Source organism: Phoca vitulina, unplaced genomic scaffold, assembly GCF_004348235.1.
Source record: "Phoca vitulina isolate PV1807 unplaced genomic scaffold, GSC_HSeal_1.0 scaffold16, whole genome shotgun sequence".
Classification (NCBI taxonomy): domain Eukaryota; kingdom Metazoa; phylum Chordata; class Mammalia; order Carnivora; family Phocidae; genus Phoca; species Phoca vitulina.
Window position 1 is genome coordinate 32,556,166 of NW_022589719.1, and position 7,325 is coordinate 32,563,490.

The window sequence follows — 7,325 nt, forward strand, 5'->3', positions numbered from 1 at the left end:
TAAATAAATAAAATCTTAAAAAAAAAAAAAATCATTCTTACTCATGCATATACGCAGCGATGAGCCGGGCTTTGGGTCCAGATCCCAGGTCTACTGCTTTCTAGCTGTGTGACCTTGGGCAATGCCTCTCAGTCTTCTCTGTGAAATGGGGATTACAATAGGCCAATCTCATGGGCCTACTATGATAATCAAATAAGATTGCCTGTGCAAAGAATAGCACCTGGCAAATTTAGTTCATTGTTAACTATTATTATTTTGTTATTCACTCACTGTTCATTCGTTCATTCATTAAGGAATTAAGGAAGAACCTGCAACCATCTCAGGAAGCTTTCTGCTGCTGCTTATTTACATGAGGAGGTAGAGTCTGTATAAATGTAACATTAAATAAGATCTTTCCCCTATCTCTCTGATCTCTTTGTTTCTGTGCTTTTTACGTCAGCAAAATGTACATGTTGTCCAATGTTAATTTATTTGATAACAAACTTAGTACTTTAAAAATTAAATTTGAGGCACCTGGGTGCTTGATTTCGGCTCGGGTCATGATCTCAGCGTTGTAAAATTGAACCCCCCCCACCCCCCCATCAGGCTCCACGCTGGGTGTGGAGACTGCTTAAGATTCTCTCTCTTCTCTGGGAGCCTGGGTGGCTCAGTCGTTGGGCGTCTGCCTTTGGCTCAGGTCATGATCCCAGGGTCCTGGGATCGAGCCCCGCATTGGGCTCCCTGCTCAATGGGGAGCCTGCTTCTCCCTCTTCCTCTGCTGCTCCCCCTTCTTGTGCTTGATCTCTCTCTCTTAAATAAATAAATAAAATCTTTAAATAAATAAATAAAACTAAAAGTTAGGGGCGCCTGGGTGACTCAGTTGGTTAAGCGTCTGCCTTCAGCTCAGGTGGTGATCCCAGGGTCCTGGGATCAAGCCCTGCATGAGCCCTGCTCAGTGGGGAGCCTGCTTCTCCCTCTCCCACTTCCCCTGCTTGTGTTCCCTCTCTCGCTGTGTCTCTCTCCGTCAAATAAATAAATAAAATCTTAAAAAAAGAAATTGGAAGCAATCTAGATGTCCTTCAACTTGGGAATGGAAAAACAAACTGTGGTAACATCTAGACAATGTCAATCATTGATAAAAAGGAACTAACTACTGAAATAGGCAAGGACATTGATGAATATCAGATGCATTATGCGAAGTGAAAGAAGCTAGACTCAAAAAGCTAAATACCCTATGACACCATTTGTATAACATTTTGGAAAAGACAAAACTAGAATGAAAGATAACAGATCATTGTTTTCCAGGGCCTAGGGTTTGAGGGGAGGTTGACTGTAAAGGAACAGCATAAGAAAACTTCAGGGTGATGGACCTGTCTTTATCTCAACTGTGGTGGTGATTCTGTATGTGTTGTCAAAACTCAAAGAACATAAAAGAAGAGAGATTGTTGTTGTATGTAAATTATACTTTAAAAAACAAAATCCAGCAATTTCACTTCTGAGTATATACTCAAAAGAAGTGAAAGCAGGGACTTAAATAGATACTTGTACACCTGTTTTCATAGCAGCATTATTCACAGCAGCCAAAAGGTGGAAGCAGCCCAAATGTCCACCGCCAGATGAATGGATAAACAAAATGTAGTATATACATACAATGGAACGGTATTCAGCTTTAAAAAGGAAGGAAGTTATGGGACGCCTGGGTGGTTCAGTCAGTTAGGCATCTGCCTTCAGCTCAGGTCATGGTCCCAGGGTCCTGGGATCCAGTCCCACATCGGCCTCCCTGCTCCTACCTTTGCCTGCCACTCCCGCGTGCTTTTGCTTTCTCTCTCTCTTAACCTCTCTGACAAATAAATAAATAAAATCTTTTAAAAAAAAATAAAAAATGGGGCGCCTGGGTGGCTCAGTTGGTTAAGCGACTGCCTTCGGCTCAGGTCATGATCCTGGAGTCCCTGGATCGAGTCCCGCATCGGGCTCCCTGCTCGGCAGGGAGTCTGCTTCTCCCTCTGACCCTCCCCCCTCTCATGTGCTTGCTCTCTCTCTCAAATAAATAAATAAAAAATCTTTAAAAAAAAAAAATAAAAAAATAAAAAATAAAAAAAAATAAAAAGGAAGGAAGTTTTGGCATATGGTATAGCATGGATGAATCTTAAGACATTATGCTAAGTGAAGTAAGCCAGTCACAAAAGGACACATATTTGTATGATTTCACTTATATGAGGAGCTTAGGGTAGTCACATTCATACAGGCAGAAGGAGAATGGTGGTTGCTGGGGGCTGAGGGGAGAAGGGAATAGGGAATAGAGTATAATGGGTACAGATTTTCACTTGGAAAAGATGGAAAAGTTCTGGATATAGAGTGTGGCAGTGGTTCCACAACGATGTGAATGAATGTACTTTATGCCACCGAACTCTGTCCTTAAAAGTAGTTATAATGGGGGGCACCTGGGTGACTCAGTTAGTTAAGCATCTGCCTTCAGCTCAGGTCATGATCCCAGGGGTCCTGGGATCAAGCCCCATGTTGGGCTCCCTGCTTGGGTGGGGAGCCCGCTTCTCCCTCTCCCTCTGCCACTTCCCCTGCTTGTGCTTTCTCTCTCTGTCAAATAAATAAATATTTAAAAAATAGTTATAATGGTAGATTTGATGTCATGTATATTTTTACTGCACACACACACAAAACTTGTTTAAAGAGAAAACAAGGGGCACCCGAGTGGCTCAGTTGGTTAAGTGTCTGAGTCTTGATCTCAGCTTAGGTCTTTTTTTTTTTTAAAGATTTTATTTATTTATTTGACAGAGAGAGACACAGCAAGAGAGGGAATACAGGCAGGGGGAGTGGGAGAGGGAGAAGCAGGCTTCCCGAGGAACAGGGAGCCCGATGCGGGGCTCGATCCCAGGACTCTGGGATCATGACCTGAGCTGAAGGCAGACGCTTAACGACTGAGCCACCCAGGCGCCCTCAGCTCAGGTCTTAATCTCAGTGTAGTGAGTTCAAGCCCCAGTATGGGCTCCATGCTGGGTGTGGAGCCTACTGAATGAATGAGTGAATGAATGAATGAATGAATGAAATAAAGAGAAAACAAAACACAAAAATCCTTGTAGGAAGGCCAGTTATTTTGTAAGGAGGTGATCCTCATAGATGTGAAGAATCTTGCTCAAGTTTTCACAAGGCAAATTGTGATTTGAATGAGGATCTAACTCTTTGACCTGGCATAATGGAAAGAATATCGAATTAGCTCCAGTTATCACCACCAGCTTGATGGTGGGCTATTTTAAAAAAATCCCAGATACATCACCAATGTTGAAGTTCTGCTTTTCCAAAGGATGTCTCTTCAGGATCTGAAGGCCATTTCAGGAGGAAGGCTCAACCCGTAGCAGCTAATAACAGCAGACACTAGCCACATGTGGCTACTCAATACTTGAAATGTAGCTAATCCAAACTGAGATGTAAGTGCAGTTGGTGTACAATACACAATGAATTTCAGACTTAGTACAACGAAAAGAATGTAAAATATTAATAATTTTTATATATTGATTACATGATGATAGTTTTTTTAGATATATTAGGTTAAAATATATTGTTAAAATTAATTTTGGGGCGCCTGGGTGGCTCAGTTGGTTAAGCAACTGCCTTCGGCTCAGGTCATGATCCTGGAGTCCCTGGATCGAGTCCCGCATCGGGCTCCCTGCTTGGCGAGGAGCCTGCTTCTCCCTCTAACCCTCCCCCCTCTCATGTAATCTTTCTCTCTCTCATTCTTGCTCTCTCAAATAAATAAATAAATCTTTAAAAAAAATTAATTTTGCTTGTTTCTTTTTCTTTTGAAAGTGGATAGCAGAAAAATTAAAAGCACATATGGGTTTTACATTATATTTCTGTTCCACAGTATTCTGACTCTACACTCTACCAGCATTATAGGAACAAACATAGATAGAACTGCCCCACAATACCCTTAAAATGGCTGTGCTTGCTTGGGTGGCCAGGGGCCTGCTGATACCCAGGCTGGGAATACCGCCAGCAGTTAGGATTTGCAAAAATACCAGAGTGGTATCAAAATGGTACTTTTTTAATTGTAAAAGAATTAGAAGTTTTAAAGAAGAAGAATTAAAAGTCTAATGATACAGAAAAGTGTAAAAAAAATTAAACCCATTTCATCCATAACCAATGTTATTTCTCTGCTGAAAAAACATATGCACCTACATGGAGGATTTTCCCCCCCTATAGCTTAGAAAGATGTAACATTATACAATTACATTGTATTTTTCTCCCTTAAATTATGGTCATCCTTCCTTGTCAATAAACTCTGAACTACTTTTAGTAGCAACATAATATTCCATCTTTTTTTAAGGTTTTATTTTTAAGTAATCTCTACACCCAACACAGGGCTCAAACCCACAACCCCGAGATCAAGAGTTGCATGCTCTACTGACTGAGCCAGCCAGGCATCCCCATAATATTCTATCTTAAGGCAATACCTTATTCCCTTATTTACAGACATTCAGGTTGCTTCCATTGTTTGCTACTACAAACAATGCTACAATAAATTTATACCAATATTCTTATTGATGAGTTTTTTTGTAGACTAGATTTCCAAAGCAGGATTACTATGTTAAAGAATCACCACATTGACTGGGGCGCCTGGGTAGCTCAGTTGGTTAAGCGTCTGCCTTTGTCTCAGGTCATGATCTCCAGGTCCTAGGATCGAGCCCCACGTTGGGCTCCTTGCTCAGTGGCGAGTCTGCTTCTCCCTCTCCCTCTGTGATCTCTCTTGCTCTCACTCTCTCTCTAGTAAATAAAAAAAAAATATTCAAGAATTACCACATTGAAAGTTTTGATATTGCCAGAATAGTTCCCAAGAAGGATGTAGAGTTTACACTATCATCAGCAATATGCATGTACTTTTCTCACACCCTTACCAGCGATAGATATAAATCTTTTTTTTTTTCCATTTTTTTCAAATTCGAGGGTGAAAAATGTTCTCATTTTCTTAGGAAACTGCATTTCCTTGGCTACCAATGAAGTTTCTTGTTTATTAGCCACTTGCACTTCCTCTCCTATAAAATGGCCTGTTTATATCCTTGGTCCATTTATCTCATTTTTTTTTTTCTTATCAATTTGTAGGAGTTCTTTGTACAGTACAGATATTAACTCTTTAGACTCCCAAATTTATATATTCAGCTCAGACCTCTGCCTTGAACTCCACACACATATCTAATTGCTCATTGCATCTCCACTTGGGTGACTTAGAGGCATCTCAAACTTATCATGTCTCAAACTGAATTTCTGGTCTTTCACAGAAAATCTGTTTCTCCCACAATGTCCCGCATCTCAGTAAATGACAATACTGTGCTCCCAAGTTGCTCATTGTCATCTTTGACTCCTCTTTCTCTCACAACTCACATTCGGGTGCATGTTGTGTTAGCTCTACTGTCCAACTACATCCAAATCTGACCACTTCCTCTGAATTCTACTGGAGCCACCCTGATCCATGTCACTATCATCTTTCTCTTGGATTCTAGCAATAGTGTTCTGAACAAACAACTGTTTTCAGCTTTTCGCTCATTTCAATAGCAGCCAAAAAAGATACTTATAAAACTATGGAAGATAAGCCATAGCAGATGAACCCCCCTGCCCTCTGCCCTCCACAGACTTCCAGCCTCACTTAGAAGTAAAACCCAGGGTTTTTATCATGAATGGATGTTGTACTTTGTTAAATACTTTTTCTGTGTCTATTGAAATGATCATACGGTTCTTATCCTTTCTCTTATTGATGTGATGTATCACATTAATTTGTGAATAGTGAACCACTCTTGCAATCCAGGAATAGAAAATCCAGAAATAAACCCACAATTATATAGTGAATTAATCTTTGACAAAGCAGGGAAGAATACCCAATGGGAAAAAGTCTCTTCAACAAATGGTATTGGGAAAACTAGACCACTTTCTTATACCATATACAACAATAAATTCAAAATGGATTAAAGATCTCAAAGTGAGACGTGAAGCCATAAAAATCCTAGAAGAGAGCACAGGCAGTAGCTTCCCTGACATCAGCCAGAGCAACTTTTTACTAGATAGGTCTCCTGAGGCACGGGGTACAAAAGCAAAAATAAACTATTGGGACTACATCAAAATAAAAAGCTTCTGCACAGCAAAGGAAACAATCAACAAAACTAAAAGGCAACCTATGGAATGGGAGAAGATATTTGCAAATGACATATCTGAAAGAGGAGTCAAAGATGACAATGAGCAACTTATAAGTTGTATAAGTTATAATTGTATAAGTTACAATGTTATAATTGTGTAATTTCTACAACTTATAAGTTGTATGAGTTATATAGCAACTTATACAACTCAACACCCAAAAAACACCTAATTAAAAAATGGGCAGGAGGGCGCCTGGGTGGCTCAGTCTTAAGTGTCTGCCTTCAGCTCAGGTCATGATCCCAAGGTCCTGGGATTGAGCCCCGCATCGGGCTCCCACTCCCCCTGCTTATGTTCCCTCTCTCGTTGTGTCTCTGTCAAATAAATAAATAAAATCTTAAAAAAAATAAAGTTAAAAATAGAACTAACCTATGATCCAGCAATTGCACTACTTACTGGGTATTTACCCAAGGAATACAAAACACTAATTCAAAGGGATACATGCACCCTTATGTTTATAGCAGCATTATTTACATTAGCCAAGATGATGGAAGCAGCCCGAGTGTCCATCGATTGATGAGGGATAAAGAAGCTGTGAGATATATAGATCTATCTATCTATCATCTATCATCTATCCATCCAGCCATACTGGCACTTTGCTATATATATAATAGCATATATATATAATGGAATATTATTCAGAATGAAATCTTGCCATTTGCAACAACATAGGTGGATCTAGAGAGTATAATGCTAAGAAAAATAAGCCAGTCAGAGGAAGACAAATACCATATGATTTTACTCATATGTTGAATTTAAGAAAAAAACAAAGGAGCAAAGGGAAAAAAAGAGAGACAAACCAAGAAACACTCTGTCTCTCTTTTTTTTTAGAGGGAGAAAGAGAGGGAGGTGGGGAGGGGCAGAATCTTAAGCAGGCTCCACGCCTAGTGTTGAGCCTGATGTGGGGCTCCACCTCACAACCCTGAGATCATGACCTGAGCTGAAATTGAGTTGGACGCTTAATTGACTGAGCCACCCAGGCCCCCCAAGAAACAAACTCTTAACTATAGGGAACAAACTGGTGGTTACCCAGAGGAGAGGTGGGTGGGGGATTGGTTAAATAGGTGATGGGAATTTAGGAGTGCACTTGTGATGCATACCTGGTGAGGTATAGAATTGTTGAATAAAATAAACACTTAAAAAAAAGAAAG